We start from the raw sequence: 22366 nt of genomic DNA on the forward strand, positions 1-22366 counted from the left end.
AGCATTTTAGCCACAGAAAAGGAAAGTGTGATAAATAAGAGATACAGTGTTTTCACAAAGAGCTAGTAATATTAGATTATTCCTGATATCTCATGAATTACCTCGAGAAATTAAGGGCAAATACAAATAGCTTATCACAAGCCTCCATTATCCACACAGCAGGTGATGAAATGGGGAGTTCATGTCAGATACTGAAAAGAACAGAGACGACTGGCTGTACACAGCATTGAAAAAGGAGGTGGCAGCACCAACCCCTATTGCCCTATCTCAAGGCTTTCTCAGGAGTGGACATGGCTGGTGACTGAAATAAGGTTAGTGACTCTTCTTGGACCAGAGCTTGTCTATGATGGGGCCCACGGATAAGTTGCTTCTGCCTGAGTAAGACGTGGTAAATCTTGTTCCAAAGAACTATACAACCCTACCGTTGTATCACACGACAGCACTCAACTCTCACAATTCCTGTTATCAAAAGCAAGGCCCCTTTTTCATCAGCTCACCTGTCTTAATTTTGATTTTTAGAGCTAGGCTTTACTTCTCATGAACACCTGTATTCCTAAAACCTAATCATTAGAAATTGTCTAATTCCTACTGGTTCAACTACTTGATCTTTTCCAATAAGACAAAAAGTAATAGCATTTGGCTGTTACTTTTATCTTTATTTCACCTGAAGGAAATATCAATCACTTGAGAAAATGATGAATCTTGCAGAAGGAAAATACATTAGGCCTTGAGATGGAGAGGAAAGGAGAGTTCATGGGCTTTTGAAGGTTCAAATGGTGAAGGGCTGGCTCTAATAAAATCCTGCACTGATACCAAAATTCTTTGTAGTCCATTTTTATTGACATTGAATATGTATCACAGGCAAATGACTAGATGTGTATGAATGGAAAGAACTGACTACTTGACGTGGAACACCCCAGACTGAGAAAAAATGAAGAAAAACTATGCTTCCCTCTCCAATTGAACATTTTAGCCTTTATGTGGATGACAGGACGGGTCTGGTACCTATAATATCCCTTGCCTTATCCAGCACAGCAATGGCTGGAGGAAGGGAATGTTCTTCAAACCCCCTGAGCAGTTTATTTGCAAGGCAGTGGCATAATTAGGCAGCAGTGGCAATGGACAATTTTGAAAAAAAACAAGAGCAGCAGGAAAGCTCACAGAAGTGTGCCATTTGGGGAAATGGCTTTCAGGGGCACAGTGAATCTACCATGCCCTCTGATAGGTAATGGCCATGACTGGTATTAAGAAGAAGTGATTCATGAAACCTATGTGTATTCTCAAGTTTCCACATATTACTGGGGGAAGAGAATCTGGAAAAAGAATCAATTTCCCATTCTAAAAATGATATATTATCTCAGAGTCATTAATATTTAAAATATGTTACTTTCTCTAGCACCAAAATAGTGAAGTGGAACATAATGTTTACATTATCAAATGGTTTCAGTTTGTAAATATATTTGGCATATGTCTTGCCTTCCTCTTCTCTCTGGGAGAGACAATTATAAGTAGAACTTTAAGAACTTAATAACAGTAACATATTTAAGTCATGTTATCTTTTTAGTAGAATTGGTAGACTACGTGTGTTTTGCAAAATTATATATGCATATATACATATATATTTACATAAATATATTCACAATATATCTGCAGCATAATAATATTTTGATAGATTAGCCAATGTGTTTTATTTTTTTCCATTTGGGCAGGCTCCAGGGCATTCTCTGTGTTGTTCACTCATGAAAGTGTTGAAACATCAGAAGATAAAACAAAAACATTACATTTTGACTTTTGACATTCAAAAGCCTAGATCTCGGGAGATTACAAATCTCCTGATTTACATTATAACAAGAAGCACAACTTTCTATTCAGAACCTCAAAATCTAGATACAAGACAGAGTTTCCTTGGACTAGAAGGACAAAGAAAAGAGAGAGTTGGGAAAGAAGAAAGGAATGAGTACACAATGCGGATCCTGGAGAAAGCAGGGTCCTGCCTCTGCGGCATAGTCAGAGGAAATGAAGATGACAGAAACACTGGATATGCTCCAGAGAGCAAGAGAAGGGATGGGTGGATCCCAATACAGAGGAAAACTCTGTCTTCTTTCCAGGTAAAGCCCAAGAGGCAGCAAGACACAAAGCAGAATGTTTCTTCTACTCTTGATAGCTGTAAAAAAGTAGTAAATAGTGAGAAATTGCCTTATGGCGTTTCTCACAGCCACATTATGTCACATAAGAGGAGGTAGGACTCAGGGGTTCATAAGGAGCAATGGAATTAGCAGAAAGACATCCAGGCTAAGTGAGGTCCTCAGTCCTGAAGCAGGCAAGGAATTGAATGTTGCCAACAACCACATGATCTTGAATTGGATCCTCCCCTAGTCAAGACTCGAATGAGACTACAGCCTTGCAACAAAGGACCACTTAGAAGTGGTCTTCATGGGCTAAACACCAGAGAGGAACAAAGGTATCTCAGTTCATTCTAGAGTAGCTTTATCGTTATCCAGACAATATGACACCATCCCAGCAATGCTGTGGAATACAAAAGTACCCCAGAACTTAGAAGCAACCCCAGGGAAAATGGAATAAGACTTCAAATTAATTAAAATAGTTTTAACTACCCTGTGAAATAAAATCATAACAGTAATTTATTTTTAATTATAAGAAAATGTATTTTATGCACATTTGAATTTTTATTTTATATTAAACGTTCAAGCCTCCCAGAGATGGGGATCTGTCTAGGACATCCAAAAACTTAGTACAGCCCATTATCTGCATCACAGACTAATTAGATGCCCAAGAATAGAGGTAGGACTCAGTCATTTTGAGGATAACTTATAATCTGGTGAGATATTTGATATCTTGAAAGGAGTTGAACTTTCATCTATAAATTTTTATTTATTTGTTTTTTATTATTTATTTTTTTTTTGTGAGGAAGATCAGCCCTGAGCTAACATCCATGCCAATCCTCCTCTTTTTGCTGAGGAAGACTGGCCCTGAGCTAACATGTATTGCCAATCCTCCTCCCTTTTTTTTTTTTTTTTCTTTTTTCTCCCCAAAGCCCAAGTAGATAGTTGTATGTCATAGTTGCACATTCTTCTAGTTGCTGTACGTGGGACGCCGCCTCAGCATAGCTGGACAAGCAGTGGATGGGTGCGCACCCGGATCCCAACCCGGGCCGCCAGTAGCGGAGAGCGTGCACTAAACCACTACACCATGGGCCCGGCCCCTATAAATTTTTATTTTAAAAATAATTCCAGTGAATTGTGATAAGACTGAGTTTAAAATTAGAATGCATTAAATGTCATAAAAGAGAATAAATGCAACCTGTTAGTGTTTGTTAACAAGAAAACTTAGAGAGAGTAAGGCATGGAGAAGGATTTTTAATGGCTGTATACTGGATTTTGAATTTCTAAGAACATAACCACATTTTAAATAAAAAATGTTATTCCAGAGGTATCAGGACCGTAAAGATCATATTTACCATTCTAACTTGCTCATCTCTCATTCTGCCCAAAAGCGGATGCCTGGAGCACTGGCAAAGGGAGTTTGAGAAAAGGAGGCAACTAGACTGTGATTCAAGATCCGTGAGGCCACTAAAGGGAAAGCTCTTCTAAGATAGCCACCAAGCGGGACACAAGCATACTCCTCTCTTATTTGCATTTAGAAAAACTAAACATGTCCTTATACTGCCAGCCCATTTAGAGAACCTATAGTGAGTAATGCGAAAGCTAAGGTGGGCTTGGGGGATGCCCTCCAAACTAGAGAGGGACGAAAGAGTGGAGCCAAGCTGACAATTACAGCATCGGGCCGGCCCAGTGGCGTAGTGGCTGAGTTCGCGAGCTCTGCTGTGGTGGCAGGGTCCGCCATTTCAGATTCTGGGCGCAGACCTACGCACTGCTCATCAAGCCATGCTGAGGTGGCGGCCCACATAAAGGAACTAAGGACCTACAACTAAGATATACGACTATGTACTGGGGCTTTGGGGGGGAAAAACAAAAGAGGAAGATTAGCAACAGATTTTAGCTCAGGGCCAATCTCCCCCCCGCCACTGAAAAAAGGAAAAATTATAGCACGAGAGAAATGCACCTTAATGGCAAAACATATCAAAAAAATATTTTGTTCCTTTTAAGATCAGTTAATCAAATGTGTCATGCAGTTGCCATTAAAGCTAATGTGATTTTAGAATGCATTGTTATAAATGCAATGTCTAATCCCAACACCCAAAACCAGATGGTTGGGCCTCCAATGCTAAATAGAATATTATGTTTTAGACTTTGGGCAAAATTTTAGGAAGAACTCTTGACAAACTAGAATGCTTATATGAGAGAGCAGAACTGAGCCAAAGGAACTGAGATAATTTTCTGAATAATTGTTGAATTACAATCTTCTCATAAACATTGGAGCACCAGAACTGAGTGCAAAAACAACAATATTTATTGGTTTGTGAATATTTGTCATAAAAAGATACAAAGTATGTTTTACTGAAGGCAGAGATTATGAAAAAAAAGTGAGGCCATGTTTTTGAGAAACCTAAGCAATACATGGCATACTAACAAAACTAATGTGTAATGTTGGATGTGTTTGTGTGTGTATTCATCACAGTAAGTGTCAACCAGAATATGAGTGGGTAGGTAATGTAGTCAAATGTGCTCTGATTGCATTGAGAAGTCTAAGAGGGCTACAGATTGAAGACATAAAACATTTTATCAATATTGACTACTTTAACTCCTTAGGATATTACATCCACATATTTCATAATCTGGTTACAGTCCCACAACTGGCATAAAATCTACTTTTTTCAATAGCACTGCAAATTACAGCAATGGGTGTGTTTGGAGTCAATTTGTACCTTGTGGTATACAGACAAGTTTTAGGACTAGTAATACAATAGGAAATTAATTTAATGATATTCATGGTACTTATCACTATGAAAGTAATATTCCTAATAAGCACAATGACATCAACCAACTGGTGTATCCTTACTCCTGCTCCTGCAACTGTACCTATGGTCATCCAACATCAACAACATATTTCCAACAAGACAATGAAACATATGCAAATATGTCTAATTTTCTTTATAATTATGTTTTATATCGAGGGTTACATGATTAAAAATATTGTCTTACTGCTCAAACCTATTGTTTCAAATGACCTAAAGGTAGACCCCCCCTTGGATAACAGGGAGCTAAATAGGCCAAGAATTGATGTCAGTTACCATAAGGTAGGCTTTCAAATTATGTTCAGAAAAGAACTCTGGAGATAGTTGCCAGCATAAGGAACCAATTGCAAGCTACTAGAATGAAAGAAATGTTTCCTTTTACACAGGAGCTTACATTCTTTTAAGGAAAATAGATATGTAAATATTTTAAAACATAGTTTGTTAAATGAAATAATAGAAGCATGTGTAAATTAGAGAGATAGTAAAACAGAGGTGAATAATTCTCTCTTGGTGGGATAAAATGGGCCTATTCAGGGTGAAAGAATCACAGGAGACACAGCTCTTACAGCTATTTTAGTTTAGTTTATTATTCAAGTTGGATTTTAAATAGTGTACAGTCATGCGTTGCTTAACGATGGGGATGAGTTCTAAGAAGTACATCGTTAGGCAATATCATCATTGTGTTAACATCACAGAGTGTACTTACACAAACCTAGACGGTATAGCCTACTACACATCTAGGCTATATGGTTCTAATCTTATGGGACCACCGTTGTATACACGGCCTGTAGTTGAACAAAATGTCATTACGCGGTGCATGACCGTGTGTTAATTCATCAGCCAGTTAAGGAGAAGCAGCATTCCAAAGAGGAAGTAAGTGTATATTATGGGTGTGAAGAAGGCAGAATTAGCATCATGTAATCTTGTTAGGATGCAAAGCATGAATCTGAGAGTAAAAGGAACACAACTGGAGGCAAAAGCAGGGTCGTGTCACGAGGTGACTGATGTGCTCTACTAAGGAGCTTGATTTGATCCTGTGGACATGAACAGCTCATTGAGAGACTAAGAGCAAGGCACGAATAGGCCAAAGTTGCATTTTAGAAAGTGAACTGTCATAAATGTGTGGATAATGGATTGAAGGAAGAAGAAATCATAGGCAAGGGAAACACTTGGCAGATTATTGAAATTATCTGACTGAAAGATGGGAGAGAGTAAAGGGAAAGGATGAATTTAAAAGCTGTTTAGAGGGTAAAATCTGTGTCATTTGATGATTTATTAGATGTAGGTGAGAGGGAAGATGGAATAATTGAAGATGATATATTGTTCTCTGGAAGGATAGAGACTGTGCCACTAAGTAAGTTGAAGAAGAGGTATAATTATAGGTTTTAGGGGAGACATACTGAAACTGGCTTAGAACATGATCAGTCTCAATATCTAGGACACATCTAAGTAAAAGCATCTACTAGAAAATAAACATATACTAATCTCTAAAATTGGTAAAGAGAACTTTTCCTTCAGTAATCTATCTCCCAATTTATTTTTAGGGCAAGTATACCTGAAGGTTTTGGGGATATTTCCATGCTCATTTCAGATAAAGTTAGTTTCAATACATACTAAGTTAATTTTTCTTTAAAGGTTTTAAACATTAGTCACATTAATTGTTACCTGGCTATTCTATGAGGAAATTAAAATGCATATAAATGTTTAAACTATAAAAGTTTAATTGAATATTGAGTACCTTATGTCTGGAAAATAGTTTTAATATGAAACAAAGAAAATTCATCAGTAGAAAAAGATCTTTAAATGTATGAATACTTTTGCAATGCTTTCTTATAAGACGCTCTTCAGTTTGCATGTTCATTAGACAGTTTTGGATAAAGTTCATTTAGGATGACTGAAAAACCCTTCTTATAAATACAAAGTTGGGATTCAAAAGCTGTAACTTATTTTTAATATGTGTTTTTTTATTTTATTATATTTATTTATAATTCTAGACAGTTTTTATCCAATGTTTTATATGAGGTGATAGAAGGCCAGGATTAATAATCCTGGATTGATTATTAGTACAGTTTTTGGATCCTCCCTAATGGAGAAGATTCTAGTTGTCCATCTGTACTATACTCTGGGTCCATGTTTTGAATGATAACTCTTTATGAGAATTACAGTGTTGCAGATAATACTCATACAGCGTCTCTTATAATCACTACTTTTGTTGGGCATGCATAGCTAACGTGATTTTTCTGCCATTGCAATCTTAAGATGTGTATGTAAGTAAATGCTGGTAGACTAACAAGTGAATGTTTAAAATAAAGAAAATACTTATTTTTTTTTTTCAAAGACTAGGAGTAAGCTGCATTTTAATTCATACAGCTGCTATATTTTAGTCAGTTAAAAAATCTAAATATAGAAGATATATAGAACCTTCCATTTGCTATCATGAGGAGTTGAGGGAAGGGAGGGAAAACACCCCACAGATCCTTTCTGTATGATTGAATATCTTTTAAACATCTTGGGCCGTAAAGCCAGACCTATTGATTTGGGAGACAACTCTTTCATTTACTAGCTGTGTGACCCTATTTAACCTTACTGAGCCTCAGTCTCCTCATCTATAAATTGAGGATAATATCATCTACTCACGGGATTTTTGTGTAGATTATTAGGGTAACATATTCAAAATACTTTCCACAATTTCTTTCTTTATCAGTAAGCTTTAAAGGTAAGAATGCATTAATTGTTGTTCCCCTCTTTGGCTCCTCTTATTCAAATCTATTTTCAAATTTATTTTGCTTATTTAGTTTAAATCTCCTCTTCTCCTTTAGGTTATTGAGTCAATCATTGAGAAGTATCTGCCCATAGTTTCCCTACAATTAGGCTTTATTACCAGTAGGTGGTGATAATTCCTTCTATCTATCCATTTCAATTTTTTTTTTTAACAGAATGATGAAAAGTTTTTAACATCTCCTCACTTCATTTAGAAATACAACCTCTTTGGAGCCAGCCTGGTGGCATAGTGGTTAGGTTCACATGCTCTGCTTCAGTGGCCTGGGGTTTGCAGGTTTGGATCCCAGGCACAGACCTACACACTGCTCATGAGCCATGCTGTGGTGGTATCCCACATACAAAATAGAGAAAATTGGCACAGATGTTAGCTCAGTGACAATCTTCCTCAAGCAAAAAATGGAAGATTGGCAACAGATGTTAGCTCAGGGCCAATCTTCCTCACCAAGAAAAACAAAAAACAACATCTTTTAATGAGGCCCAAACTCTCAAACATTACAATGTACCTCAGCTAAAATTTGTAATATTTCTTAAAAATAAAAGGACCCATTCTACCTTTTATCATGGAACACCTTAAGTTTTAATAACCTTTTTAGTATTAAGATTTAAAGTGGTTTGTGATCTCTACTCTTTTACCACCTATCCAGGGTATGGGCTGAAATCTCCAGGCATGTCCACTGAAAGCTAATAGAGCTTTTGCAGAACTAAAGATTGAATTAATAAAGTCTTATTTTCCAGTCCAAATGCACAGTAATTACTACGTACTGTACCATCAAAATCATGCAAATTTATCTCACTATGAGTTTCCCTTACATGTCTCAACAATAGATGTTTCAAATAGAATTACCCTATGTTTCAGCGACCCTAGAGATTGACATCGTTGGTCCTGTAGACAAGTGTTTCATCCTAAACCTACTATGTGTTAGTCACTGAGATAGGCACTTGGGGAGATGTAAAGATAAGCCAGAATTGACACTTGCCCTCCAGTAGATAGAAGTGTAGAGGGAAGATAAGTTGTGGCATACAAGACAGAGAAAGGTAAGCCTTAAAAGCAGTGGAGATAAAGTACTATAGTATACAATTAACAAACTCAAAATCTAGTGCAAACACACACATTCATGCTTCTTCCTTTTTGGCAAAGCACTGTTCACATACTCATATTTTACATGGATAAATGCCCAGAAGATGGGACTCATTTCTAATTCCAGGTGGTGAATCAATATTGGTTTAAGCTATTCAGTTGTATAATTTTCTTTATAGGAATTTGATTAGATGTAGACATAGGACTCCATTCTGGCTAGAAACTTGAGGAGCTTCAAGGAAAGGTTTTGTTTCCTAGTAAAAATAGGATCAGAATAAAAATGCAGTCAAATATACATAATTTCTGGACGTAGTTTTGTCTCTATATGACACTTGGAGCTTCTGTAGTCTTCTTGTAATCACAAAGGAGATTACACCAACACATTGGGATTTTCTAAGTGGAAACATGGAGACAATCTGGATCCTTCATGAGGTTGAGCTTTTAATTAACTAACCCTGAAATCATCCTGCCTCTATACTTCATACATGAGTTAGATAATAAATTTACTGTTTAAACGACTTCAAACTGGCTTTCTGTTACTGTAAGCCAAAAACATCTGAAATGGGTAGAAAACAGAGATATCTATTATATAGATTAGATAGATAGATAGACAGAAAGAAAGAAAGGAGAGAGAAAACAAAGATACAAAGATGGAAAACTTTTATAGATTTATAGAGAATGGACACCACCTATGCATTCAATTTTTTGAAATATAACGTCATCTTTTGACCTCATTTACAGGTATCTTTTTACTTCTGCTATATCAAACTTGTCACTAAGTATGGACAACATTCTGTATCAAGACCCCAAGCAAGAGTGATGACATTTTGAATTATACTATTATGCTAACTTCTGTCTGTGATTCTATAAACTACCTTTATATCTAACATCTATCTTTAAAGCTAACTTTTAATATTCTTTAATAGATGTAATGGCAGAAATATTTCTCTTTCTCTTTATCAAGGAAGTTAAACTTTGACCCCAGTTGAGTTTGCTATAAATGCTTTTTATGATTGCCTGAGATCAAAAGAACTGTCTCAAATACGTCCATCAATATTAGATGTTCAGATCAAATTTTTAATTTACCTGCACTGACTTGATCTTGGTATTGGTCTTGACCTCACTTTCCCCTCTGCCCTTCCCCTTGCAGCTGTTGCCAACTGAAACAGATTTTCAATCTACACATACTTTCTGTGTCATTTCATAGCTCACCTGGAAATAGACTGAATTATATTTGTCTCTCATTCTTATTTGGGAAAAGATGAAGAAAGCAAATTTAGTATTTTAAAATCTTTTTAAATTTTATGAAAGGCATTTTATCAAATAAATAATGTTGTTTACTTACGTCAACTCTTTCTGAAGTTTAAAAAGCAATACTACTCCCTCTGTTTAATTTAAAGTAACTAGAAAAGGCAAAACAATTCAACTATACTGCAGAGTGTTAATGTTGTTCATTTTATCAGTCTGTAAAAACATTGCTTGAACTCAAGATGTTCTCCTAGTCACACCACCAAATTTAACATAGGTAGCATAAATATTATTATGTTTACATAAAAGAAAGTATATATATGTCAGGATCACAAAAGGCAGTGATTAGATTGGAAATAGAATTTAGCACCCCTAACTATGAGTCAGTAGTGTTTCCCGTAACAACAAAATCTCAAGTGAATGTATGAAAAGAGTAGCACAAATCTCAAACTGAATATAAGAAGTCAACAGCCATGTCTTTCGCCGTGAATAATAACTGCCACCCATGAGGCCTCTGACTTCCTTTTCAGAATCATGTCTGTTTCTGTACACTCATTTTAATTTTTCTAGGGAAGGATCCATGGCTTGCACTAAATTCTTAATGAGTTTGTGGTTTTAAAGATTAAGAATTATTCCTAAGCGTCCCTGAAGAAACATGAATTCAAGGTTCAATTTTTCAGGTTTGAAGTAGAGTTTTGCCTGATTTTCAAAAAAGATATGCAAGTGTAGGGCAGAAGTTGTGCTTTGTTTTGGTTTTGCGGTCTAGTTTTAATTACAGTATGCAGAGACTCTTCAAACTCTTGCCACATTGACTGGTGCCTGCATGCTCCTGTCTGCTTCCCTGTGTTCCCTAAGCATAGCCCAAAATTGTGTGCTCTTTCCCTTAGGTGAGCTCAGCCTCACTTCAAACTTCAATGTTTACTTTTATACACTGACGGCTCCCAAATCAGTATTGGGAGTTCTGATCTCTCTCCTAAACACCAGGATGTCGTTATTAAATAGTTTTTCCTTTCAGATTGCCTTCACTCAACTTTAGGCTCTCCGAAAGTCAGCTTTGATTATGGTCCTTCTGTAGCTACTCAGAGAGGTACAAACTTACCACTGCCCAAGTGATGGCTCCCAGTTGCTTGGGTCTCCCTACACACCTGCTACAGGGGTTTCCTGTGTAGGATGTTGGAGGATGCTCTTTTGGAATTATTAGAGCACCAAGAATTTGTTGAGTCACTCTAGGAATTACTCTGTCCGCTGGTTTAGCATTTAAGCGGGAGCCCGTTTTTGTGTAATATGACAGTTCTAAGCTGAACTGTGTTAAAGAAAAAAGTGAGGTGTGAGCAGTGAGTTTATTCATTTGGTTGAGTATATTCAGTTAGGTAGGGCCATCTGGTTTCCTGTTCCGACTGTTTTCTCTGAGCTCTTTCAATAGCTTAGATGATAAGGAACTTTCATTGAAACAAATCTGCAACCATAGTATCAAAATGAACCAAGTTTGATTTGTTAATAGACTAGAAACAGTGAACAGTTTCAATATGTTTCAATGTAATACATAATAAAAAATGAACTGCCAATACCTCCACACCAATACTAAGTAATTTGAAAGATCCAGACAAAATTGCAGAGACTGAGGCCAAACAGCTAGCAAAGTCAGAGGAAAATCAGAGGAGAAAAACCAGTGAATAAGGTGTTTTAAAGAGGAGGGAATTATCACCTGGGTCTAATGCTGCTGATAGGTCAACAAAGAAGAGGACTGAGGACTGACCACTGGATTTAATAGCGTGTAAGTCATTGCTTACCTTGACAACATGAATTTGCACGGAGCGCTCTAAAGAGAGAATTGGAGGATAGAAAACAATTAGTGACAGCTGGTACAGTCAACTCTGGAAGATTTTTGTTTTAAAAGCAAGAATAAAAATGTCAGTTACATCAAGAGTATTTTTTTTTAATGGAAGAAATAAGAGTATATTTGACAACTGATTCAGTGGAGAGGGAAAATTTGATGCGGGGGAAGTGATGTGGGGGAAGGGGGCTTAGATGATATCACAGACAGTTCACCCATGCTAAGACAGACGAGCCAGAGTATATGAAAGCAGATGAGGTTATATCTATAAATATGATATCAACAGCTTGTGGAAATGCTCTGCTGATTGCTTCTATTTTCTTAGTGAAATAAGATGCACAGTCATCAGGTGAAACTGAGGATGTTGGCAAGGAGTCAGAAGTTTGAGGACAGGCCAAATATGAAATAGTTCTCTGTGTGATGCGACTGGATAGGTAAGCAAGGCAATCCATGTAGAGCTCTGAGGCCTTGACAAGGCATTTGCATTTTACTTAAAGTGCAATGGGAAACTATGTTGATAATCAACCTTTCCTTAAAATTATCTGCTTATAGTATTCTATTGATTCCTGAGAATTAACTTTTTTGTCTAAGCTCTATTATTTTTATTTCGGCATTTTATTTTAGATAAATAGGTAGGTAGGTACACAGACAGATGGGATAGGGCTAGGAATAGGGCCAGGGACAGAGACAGAGACAGAGATATGGAGATCTATACAGCATACATGTGTTTGTGATATCCTTAGTAAGTTCTCTTTTTAAATTTTATCTTACCAATACGACCAAAACCTCTCTGCAAAAGATATCATGCTTTGATTTTTTTCTCTCATATAGGAGATTTCTTAAATATGTTTGTTGAATTTAATAGAGAATCTATAAAACCTGAGTTCTTAAAAATGCACCTTTTCAAAAACGCCTGTAGATATGGCTAGCTCCTTTGGCATATACTCTGAAAACTTTAGGACATAACAAAATTGTTTTCTGAATTTTAATAATGCTTTCAATAATTTGAAAGACAGTTTTTCTTAGATTAGGATGTTATGAATCCAGCTTACCTATCTAATCAAATTTCCCAGGCTGTACCTAGAGAATTCTGCTAAAAAACAAAGACAACATCAGCTGCCATCTACTTGCTTCATAAGAATATTATATGAACTAATGAGGTAATTCTTGTAAATCACTTTAGTTGCTCAGAGATAAGTGCTCAATAAAGACAAAATGATGTTATTATTATCCAGAGACCACTGGATCTTTGCCTATACCCTCCTGGTTAGGGAGATATCAGTTGCATACAGGCATCTGCTGCTTGTATTGGTACACACTCCAAGATTTAGATGCAAACTTTCACAAATGCAGTCCTTCACATGTTGGGCAAGTTGCCTCTCATTTAGATTATGTGTATCAGCATTCAACAAGGGAGTTCTGGGTCCAAGGAGACTTGGACTAATGAAAGTATACAATAAAATTTAATTAAAATTTTCATCTTTACCTTTAAATTAAGGTAAAGTCTTCAAATTGCCAGATAAGTCTTTGAAGAATTATTTTTTAATTCTATTGACCTAGATTTAATGACACCATCTCATTGTCAAGCTCTTAAAATTGTCCCCTGATCCTATGACCTGCCTCCACTAATTCCTAAATATTTCCTCACATATATTTTGATAGAAACAATGTCTAACTCCTAAGGTTACAATAAATATAATGCACCTTGCCTGTGTCCTGTCCTGTAGTAAGTGCCAACAAAATGGTGATTCTAAATCATAACTTATTCTTTGGCTAGAATACAGTAATCATCCATAGAGTTTTGAACATATATTTTTTTGTATTTATATATTTTATTATAGTTAGTAAACATGTCTATTAGACAAAAAAATGTAAATTGCTTAATGAGTTTAATGCCATTTAGTTTTGTATTCCTAGTATCTAACACATTCTATATTAATAGACCATATTCTAGACCAGAAAATAAATCTCAATAAAATTATAATGATTCAAATCATGCAGCGGATGTTCTCTTAACACAGTAGAATTAAATTAGAAATTAATAACAGAAACATATCTATAAAATATCCAAGCATCTAAAAGCAAGTAACACACTTCTAAAGAGCCCATTGATCAAAGAAAAAAATCAAAGGAGTGTTAGAAAGTGTTTTGGACAGAAAGAAAATGAAACCATGTATCAAAGTTTGTGGTCTATCCACTTAGATTTAAATGGCCATGTTGAATGGATAAATAATACTGCTATTTGCTTAACTCACATAAATAAAGCTTAAGACCCACCTAAAGGATTTCTGGATCTTAGATATGACAATAATCATTCCTACGGCCTGCCCAATGTAGCTGGGTTCCTGGAACAAAGCATACACCCTGGGGGTCAATATATTTGGAATTCTATTCAGTAATCTCTACATAACTACAGACTATTTCACTAGGCTATTCCTTTATTCCTGTGATTGTACAAACTTCTTTAGAATATAGGTCACCTTTAGATACTTAAAATAAAAATCCCTATTTGCAGGCTAAGGACGTTTGAAGATAAAGAGTGTTTTATCATTATATGTCAGGGATGAACAGCTTCAGTTCATTCAGTGTAAGTGCGAGGGTCAAGGTGAAAATCTCTGACCTTTTTATTCTTCCTAAATTCAAAGCAATGCTATTTACTTGAGGATTTTCCTTAGAGACATAAGTGTTTCCTCTGGAAAAGTTTACAACTAGGGCTACAAGCTGAACAAGAACAAAAAGATCAATCTTCAAAAAAACAGGAAAGAAAAAGAATTTTGATAGGTCAACACAGAGAAATTGCAAGTTACCAAACTGTGTGTGTTTAGTTAATATATTTATTGATGACCTCCTTTGTGATAAAAATAATGCTTCCCTTGAGTAGTTAAAATCTGGTGGAGTGAATATATTCAGGAGAGTGTGTGCGTGCCTGTGTGTGCACACGCGCGTGCTATTTCACTACTTTAGGTAGATGCTCTGATAGTCATATGCATGCGTGCTTGCAATAAAAGCACATTGGAAAATTACCTAACCACTCCCGTGTGTATATATGGGATGAGAGGTAGGTGAGATTGGAAGAAGTGTAACTTTGACGAGAAAGAGTGTTCCAGGCAGAGAAAATATCTTGAACAAAGGAACAGAAACAAGAGACTGGTACTATTGAAACTTAATATTCTAGTTGAGAGAGTGGGGACCAATATGGGAAGAAAGCAAGCAGGAAACTGTTCATGGAAGGCCTTCTCTCCCAAGATAAATTAAACTTTAATCCATAAGGTGTTCGTATTTGTCTTGGGAGAGAATGGGTGGATGAGGGCAGCAAGGAAACAGGAGCCAGCACATAAAGACTGATGAATTATAATCAAGTATGTAAGGTGACAGATTTTTGTTTTAGATATGTATTTGAGAAAAATAATACTGAAGACAGAAAAAATTGGTAAAAGCTCAAGCAAGAGTCAAGAGTCTAGGTGAGAGAAGGTAATTAATGTATTTCTTTTTTTTTCTTTTTTTCCTCTGAGGAAGATTCACCCTGAGCTAACATCTGTGGCCAATCTTCCTTTATTTTGTATGTGAGCCGCCACCACAGAATAGCCACTGACAAGTGGTGTAGGTCTGCATCCAGGAACCAAACCCAGGCTGCTGAAGTGGAGCATGCTGAACTTAATCACTAGGCAACATGAGCTGGCCGGAGAAAAGGTCATTAAGATGAATTAAGACAGTGACAGTAGGGAGAAGTGAAATGTGACAAAATAGAAAAACAATGAAGAGGTAAAATTCACCAGGTTTGATAATTGATTGGCTATAGACAAGGTGAGAGATGCAGAATCATAAATAAATTTAAGATCTGGGATGGATAACAAAGTAGATGACGGTGCTTCAGATCCAAACCTGGAACCCATCTCTTCCACTACATCCAGACAAGGACTGTGTATGGTTTTGCTCCATCATTTTGTCCCCAGTGACTATCCAAGTGCCTGGCTCCGAATGAGTTCTCAATAAAAATGTGTTGAATGAATGCAACATAAAAGTAGTATATTAGGAGTGAAAGGTAATGGATTTAACTTTAAACAACTTGAGTTGGACATACCTGTGAACATTCAAGCATAAACACCTCAGTCAAGTTAGAAAAATTGATTTCTATCCCGAGAGAATTTGAAATATGACAAGAAGACTAAGTTGGCTAGTTATTAGGGAATATTTTGTAGATATTCACATTGGCATGTCTCCATTACAATATTTCTGGGATCCAGGGCAAAAACACAAATGGAACTCTATATACCATGAATCTAAATATTTATGTGCTAGCCTCCTTTGTTGACAGATATATCATTATAATGACAGATTTGAATATAGAATTCTTGGAATCCACAAAATTTGCAGCAAGAATGTAGAGACACAGGGAGAACTGACCAGTAGCCCTGGATCATAGCCTACCTTCCTTCTCTTTCTATACTGAGCTATGACCATAAAGCAAGGGCCTCACGTGTCCAAGGTGCATCCGCTCCCTGCAAACCTCTGTCCTATAGCCAACACTAGGACCGAAGGGTACATACACTTACTGCATGGGCTGCCCTCAGAAGGCTGTGCCTGGGGAGGAAGATTCTACAGGCCTGGTACGATACTTGAAGCTAGTGTATCAGAGAATTCTAGACCCTTAGGTACCCACAGCCTGGTATAGAAGGGGGATAAAAATGAAGCAGACCCTAGAAAGGGTTTCCTCTTGCCTTGGTCTGAGAGCAATACTGCATATTGAAGCAGTCCTGACAGGCTATAGACAAATAGCCTGCAAAAACTTGGACTCTAGAGGAAGAGAGAAATGAAGTGAAACAGAGAGAGAGAAGCAAAACAAGAAGCCCTTGTAGGACAGACAGAATTGAAACCTAGTGAGATTGCAGTTCTTTTGAAGTCTAGCTAACCTTTTTGCAGATGATTTCCATGAACTTCTTCTCTGGTTTTATAATTTTTTTCTAGATAATTTAAGTTGATTTCTGTACCTTGCAATCAAATTATCCATGAGTAAGAAAATATATTAAATATATTAAAACTATGAGAACACTCAGCTAGAGAATATGGGTTAAGAATATCACCTGTTATTTCACCAATTTGACTAAACTGATGTGTTTTCTAAGGAACATGTGGACATGGTCCAGAAGAAGGGATCAAAGACCCAGAATAAATTCTTACTAACTTTATCAGCCTTCTTTAAGTTGTTTCCATTCCCCCTTCTGTTCTTTCTAGGTATTATAACAGAACATATACAACCAAAAAGGCCATTTTTCGAGTAGTACTTCTTTAAGTTCGTTAAGTATATACAGTAAAACCTGCTATAAGCTGGTTAGCGCACAATTATTGTTCTAAAACAGTCCTCCTATATTTCCATGTACTCTCAGAGAATAGATATCCGGCTTTGTTAAACAATGTTCACAGAGCAGACTTGCACATAAATTCATTCTAACAAGGATCTATGTTAATGAATGCAAAACAAGGGAAGAATGTCAGGAAAGAAAGAAACAAACAAACCATTGCTTCCCAATTCCACTAAGACTTCTTTCTCGAGAATTCAACAGATGATAAAAAATGAGAAAGCGGATCACTGTGACAAAGACAAGTTGCCTTGTGTGTTGGGAGGAGAAAAGCAAAAACACAAAGAAAATGATCACATCACTTAGGTAAATAAGTTTTCACATTTCCAAGAAACAGACACAAGTAATTCCATAGGAGTTAGTGAGTGATTTTAAAAATCCATCAGGCATAATGGGCCAAAGCTCCATAAAAATCAACAGAAAATGCAAAGAGTATCATTTGAGTCCCTGCATTAAGGGTGTAAATTGTACAAATGGAATGGGGGAAAAAAAGTAAGTTGTAAAAATGGAACGTCTGCATGGGATCTAAATAAGTCACTGACAGACAAGGAAATTCACTTCAACCTAATCATGAGGGACCTAAGTGCTAAAAAGAAAAGAAGCAAGGAAGAGGATAGCCACTTTGGAATTAGTGCATCAGAGAACAAAAGAAAGTATCGTCATAGTAGCATGTACATATCACAAAATCTTCAAGCTTATAAATATCTAATATATGGGGACAAAGAATATGTAAATATAAAACAATTCCATTCTCAGAGAGGAGAATATTTATGAAATGAAGGAATTATGTATGCATTAGGAGTAGCATAAACTCAATGTACATAGAATGGAAAATAGTTTAGAAAATGTCTTAGCTATCATGTCAAACCTTCTCATTTTACACCTGAGGAAACTGAGAAACAGAGAGGGTAAATGCTATCTTACAAGATGAATTAGTCACTCTCTGTCAAGACAATATAAAATAATGGAGCAATGTCCACAATTAGCCTGAGGCTGATTTTAAATGTTCAATGTAAAACAACAAAAACAATAAAACAAACAAAAAAGTGAAATGTATGAATATTTTCCCATTCAAAATTAGCTCATTAAAATGTTTATCCCCTGAGGAAATAATAAAGTCTTAATTCTTTAATAAAAACAAGTATTTATTAAGCACCTGTTTTACTTAGCACAGGGAAAATATTATAAGATTTTAAAAAGTAGACATGTAAAAAAATTTTGTTTAAATGCTTAGTTTGTTTTGGTCCATAATAAACTCCAACCTCCAGGTTGACATTGAGTATCTATAATATAAATGGAAATACATTGTATTTTGTTTTTATGATTTAGTTTTATGGTTCCGACTCCATCAACCTAGATAAAAACAAGGGGGCAATGACCCAAAGTGTGTCAGATATGCCAGGAGCCACCACCACCCCCAAGTATATACACAATTTTCCCTCCTTTATTAGCTTTCAACCAGAAGACACAGTTGTGGAGGTCCTTGAAAATCCTCCTCGACTCCAGAAGACTTCCCCTTTGGGCATAGTGAGGCTAAGTGTTTGGCTCTAGGATGCCAAGGTAAAGAGCCCTCTGTTTTACAAAGATGTCTTCTTATCTCACTTCATCTCCACTTACACAGCTCCTCCATGGAAGCTACCAGCCTGTCATGTAAGCTTACCATATTTAACCAACCAGATCTCTCTTCATTTCATGTGAACTTCTCTCTCTATGCAATTCACCTCCATCTCATCGCCAACGAAAAGCCTGTTTCTACCTGATCTTCCACCACTCCTGGGGCCCTTTGTACCTACCTTCAGAGTTTCTAGTTCATTGTCAACTTTGTCCCATTCCTGCTCTACAGGCCTTACTCTCTGCACAACCACCACTTTGGTAAAGAACACATCTTAGTCACATCATTACTTGTCAGCAAGTTTACTAACTTCTCAATATCAGGCATCTAACATTTTGCCAGCCAACAACTTGCTCTCCCCATCAGTTCTGGAGGCAGCTACTGGCAATTGGATGGCTGAAGTCCTTGTGCTTGCTAAAGTCTGCCCCAGTTTCAGACTGGGGCTTTTGGAGCACAGACTGATTTCATGGTAGGATTCAGATAAGATTAGGATAGACTCACTAAAAATCAAGGAGCTGAACCCCTCCGCTCTGGGAAACATCATTTTAGTGGGAAAAAAACATTAACACCTTGATGTCATTTGCAATTGTTTTTCTCAACACTATGTTGAAAATGTTAAATTCACAGATAATTCCATTTTCTCCTTCACTTAAGAATCTATCTATTTCTCAGAACCACAAAGAAAATATTATTTCAGAATATTAAATCAGAATGATTTGCTTACATTAGTGGAAATTGTACAATGAACTATTGGGAATTATATATAGAAAAATTTTGGTGCTATAGGTACTAGAAAATCTATTTCTGAAATATGCAAGTAAACCACCCCCACAACCTATTAAATAGCAACTTTGTAGCCATGTTGCTGATTCTCCATAACTCTTAGAAACCACATTGTTGTAAGGCATGACTGAGTGTGATTTACAAGAATACCGTGGGCCTCGTTTCTAAGGGAGACAATCTAAGCGAGATTCTAAGGGAGAAAGGAAGTACATCTCATACGCTCAAGTTACGTTTTCTTTGACCTGGTCCCTCCAACAACTGCCCAGACTGCTACCTCATGAACAAGGGCTTTTCTGCTTCCTTTGGCAGAGCTGATACTAAGTTCCCTCAACCCTGAGAGGTTTGAAGGTAGCAAGGTGTTAAGAGAAATAAAAAATTGAGAGAGTAGAAGGAGAAATAGCACAAAATCAAGAATGAATATCACAGAGGTAGATGCACACACCTCAAAAAAATGCCAAGATGTCTAAAGTTTAGATTTTATAGACACATGAATAGTAAACAGCAGTATTGTTGCTAACAACTACTAACTAGAAGAAAGTATAGATTTAATGAATGACATAGAGAGTTGATTCTCTGTCAAGAGAATAATATAACTTGAAAGTACCTTTACAGTAGTTACAAAACAACATAAGCATTAAAAAAACCTCATAAGAGAATCTCAGAACAAAGCATGTGAAGTGTCTGTGAGTGCAGAGCATATAAAAGAGATCCAGAACGGTGCAGTTAAAAGAATACAGGACTCAGTTCACAGGATGTGAATTCTACACTCTGGTCTACTGCTTAAATAGCTGCAGTACATTTGGCAATTCACTCAACAGTTACTTTATCTGCTACATATGAAAAATGCCACGTGTTAGTCCTCCACACTATAGTAAGAATAAAATTAGCAACTGATGGGATAATATTGTAAGAAATGTAAAGGACTCTATAAATCAGTATTTTAATTATTACTTGAGCAAATTAGCAACAAATTTTATTCCTATCACTATCAAATGATAATAATATAGGACCATTGTGATATGTCCTTGTCAATACCCCAGAAGGAACTCTGTTTTTAGATTCCAACCCAATCAAGGTTTCTCTCAAGGGAAAGTAAGCTTCCCCATAAAAATGGAATTTGCTTGGCTGAGTTATTCTCCAGAGAGGCAGAGTTTTCTTTCCATTATGAGCATATATTACAGTGAAGATGCAGTCCGGAAAATTTTATTCTGGGAACAAAGTCTGAAATCTTACTTTTATATGCACTAGAGAAAGTGAGAAGTGCAGCCTCCACCTGCATATTACAAAATCCCATATGCTGAGAATTTTGAGAATCAAAAGTCTTATCCTGGACCCACACAAAGAATATTACTTCCGAGGCACAATATTAACCAGGATTTCACACAGGATCGATGTATCTTCTATACACAAATACAAACAACTGAACACCACAAGTAATAACTATTTTTCCTATAAATTCAGGTATTTATTCATGTTCATGGACTGTGCTAAAGAAAGGTATGTTACCATTTTATATTACTGCATTTTGGTTTTCACTTTGCTTAACAAAGATAATCTGGGGATGTTCATAACAATTAAAATATAACTATTTTATTATGTTTTATATTATATATTATATTATATTACATAACTATTATTATAAAATATAACTATTCCACTAGGAATGGCAGCAGATATGATGTCAAGGGAATTTTTATAGCAGGAAAGCAGAAGGACACGTTACAATTTACTAAGCACACCAGGGAAAGTTGAAAGCTAAGCCTGCAGTCAGGAGGAAGGGAGACTAAGACAAAACTTGGTGTGTCACAGAACTCTGGAACAGCAGGTATTGGGGAAACCAGTTACTTTTGAAGGTGGCGATATAGAGAAGGGACTAAAAACAGAAGCATTTGTTGAAAGTCTATTCAACTCCCAGATTCCCTACCCCTTCATTGCCTCCCCACTGCCCTGACAGAGAACTGGGCTTGAGGTCACAGCCACAGAAGCAGAAGAGTGGAACAAACATAAAAAATACATGAAAGCGTGTGCTACAGGATATGATCAAGCAAACCATTTCCCCTTCTTGGCTTCAAGAATGCTGAAAGTAAAGCATATGTGCCTCAGGCTCGAGACTAGATTACTCTCTAGAGAACCTGGCCATCCCAAGAGAAAAAGCTATAGATCCTTATATTTGGGCACCTAGGAACAATGGCCCCAAGACAGAGAGAGATAGAGATAGAGAAAGAGAGAGAGAGAAATGAACAAAGGAATAAGAAACTGAGGTTACCTATATTGGATGTTGTGTACCTTGCCCCAGTCCCCTTTATTGGGCCAGTGTGTTCATTCCCCACCTGATGGATGCTAAGGGCATCTATCTATGCTCTCCTCTGGAGAATTCTCCTTGGCCAAGGGGAACCACCATGCCTTGGAGGTTATAAACTCCACACCTCCCTTCCTCACAGTGCCAGTAACTGTCTGTTCAGAGGTAACTCTGCCCTAGCTTTCCCCTTGGGACCAGATGAAAGCTAGAGCCCAGCTGAAAGACTATACACTTTCTTATTTCCAGTTGCAGACCAGTGCTTCTCTCACTCCTCTTCTCCTGAGTGTGCTTACTCAATAAATTAAATGCATCCGAATCCCTTTCTCTATTTCTAGGGAACTAAGACCTTGAATTAAGACCTTACTTGATCTATTTAAATACATTGAGATGAGCTCTGCATCTCTGCAAGTTTGCGAATAGGCTCCTATGAAAAAAACA

Source organism: Ceratotherium simum, chromosome 12 (genome assembly GCF_057802395.1).
Source record: "Ceratotherium simum simum isolate JZ-2026a chromosome 12, ASM5780239v1, whole genome shotgun sequence".
NCBI lineage: Eukaryota > Metazoa > Chordata > Mammalia > Perissodactyla > Rhinocerotidae > Ceratotherium > Ceratotherium simum.